Source organism: Penaeus japonicus, unplaced genomic scaffold (genome assembly GCF_977035675.1).
Source record: "Penaeus japonicus unplaced genomic scaffold, GWHDUDI00000001_assembly GWHDUDI00000006, whole genome shotgun sequence".
Taxonomy (NCBI): Eukaryota; Metazoa; Arthropoda; class Malacostraca; order Decapoda; family Penaeidae; genus Penaeus; species Penaeus japonicus.
Window position 1 is genome coordinate 26,109,541 of NW_028234408.1, and position 2,500 is coordinate 26,112,040.

A 2,500-nucleotide genomic window follows, 5' to 3' on the forward strand; every position below is an offset into this window, starting at 1 on the left:
TTATAGCATCATATGATATAACATTATGCATTTACATATTTCGTTAAACATATGAAAACATTCTTCGTCTAAATTGAATTTAAGTATATTCAGGACTTACAACTGATGAAATCAGATTATCCTTAGAAATTATCACATATATTATCTTTCAACTAGAAAAATAAAACATTCTCGTGTATAGGACACCATAAAGTACAACTTATCAGTGTAACTAAATAATAAAATCATTTTCACAAGACAAAATTAAACAGTATAACAAACATTTATTCATTCAAAAACCCAAGTTTACAAAATATCGAAAAATAATTACAATGTGTAATTTCCCTTTTTTTGGCAGATTGCCATGAAGAAAAAGTAATTGCCCCCATTTATAGGGGCTAATCTGGTTTCTTCTCTCTGCTATTATTTGCACGGTCTTGGAGAAGGCTTTGCAGTGACTCATGTTGCTACAATATATAAACTTCTTGTCATATGAATATATTATTGTTATTATCAATATCAAATTATTATCTTATTTTGAAGTATTTTTGTTATTATCATTATCGCTTTAATTCAAATACATGGTAACATGGGAATGAATTGAGCCCGGTTTTGTAGCACGTAATACATGAGTGACTATTATACCATTTTCGCCGTTTTCTCGTTTAATTTACCAAGAAAATAAAGAGAAGGTAAACGGCTCACAAACTATTTCCAAGGTCCAAGTGACGCAGGAAAGCACACACGAACATCCATATTCATGTAATGTGTGTGTGGATAAATATTAAAACGTTTGTCCAATTGTTTTCAGATTTTCAACATTGTCTCGGATGGGTCGTTGATCTGCAAGTGCATAGATATATAAATAATAATAATGATAATGATACTGAAATGATAGTTTTAATAAAGGTGACCATATTATTGCAATTATTAGTTTCATTCGTTGATTTTGATAAAAATAACAAAAATTGTAATATGGTAATGATATAGATAGTGATATTATTTGGTGGGTAGGGGGAGGGGCCCGGCCGGCACGTGATGAGCAATGGCATGTCCAGACATTTTTAACGGGTGGTCCACATAAGGTAGTAATTGCACACACGCGCGCGCGCGCGCGGGCGTACATGTAACATTGATTTTCATTTTTGTCTTCACTACCAAAATCTACTTTATTTACAAACATTATCGTCTAGCCACAGATTAAGCAGAAAGCCATTTGTAAATTATAACTGGTCTTGCGCAAATCCTCAGTGGCGAGGTTGATAATTCCTACACGGCAGGTGTAGGAATGTAGAGGGTGATGGTATGAATCACATCCATTCCACCACGGTCTAACTTCAAATTGTCAAGTTCCCTTATGCCCTACAGAAAGATGGACCTAACCTAACCTATTACTTAAGATCTACGGCACCTAACTCACTATACTTTGAGCGAACAATTTCGGAGATTCGTGGACTGCTGAGAACTTTCACATGATTTCACATGTCCAGCTACGCCTCTCTATATAAAGATTTCATTATAACTTCTAGATTAACCATCTTTTTATTCACCTGAACGTCTTATCTGATTCTCAATATTCTGAATAACATCAAGTGATTGGCCCTTTAGTGAGAGGGTAGCTTGGGTGTCTCTATAGTCACTAGATTCAGAGTATGTCATGCCAGATATCACACTCGTCTGTTCCCTCATGTGATGGTGAATAACAATTGTCTTTTGACTTATATATATATATATATATATATATATATATATATATTGATATATTTATATATATATTTATATATTTATATATTTATATACATATATATACACACACACACACACACACACACACACACACACACACACACACACACACACACACACACACACACACGCACACGCACACGCACACGCACACGCACACGCACACGCACACGCACACGCACACGCACACGCACACGCACACGCACACGCACACGCACACACACACACACACACATACATATATATATATATACATATATACATATATACATATATATACATATAATGTTTTTCAACTTCATAATGATCTACTTACTCCACTAAGCGGATTCCATGTTATTCGTGATTTGGTACAATATTTTCTGCTCTTGTCTGCCTCGTCCATCCGCTTAATGCGAACTGCAGGGCGTTCATTCATGTAACATCGTCTGATACCGGTGGCGTTCCTTGATCCTCAACCCTCCAATACCTGGGAAGGATTTCTTTCTGCAGGACACCCATGCCACCAGGGTTCACACTAGATAGGTTATAGCCTGTCCAAGTCTTGATGGCAGATGATTTACCAAATGATCTACAGTGAGCACGACCTGGTCCATCCTCAGCCTGGATAGGCCTGGCTAAAGCGATGGAGGGATGGCCTCTCTTCTGCACGCCACCAGGTCAGTGTCATGCATAATGTCCTCATTACTATGTATTGCAAAAGAGTCAAGCATTTAAGGCGATGCACATATATCACTTATTTGCCAAAGCTTACTGTTTGGTAACATATGATATA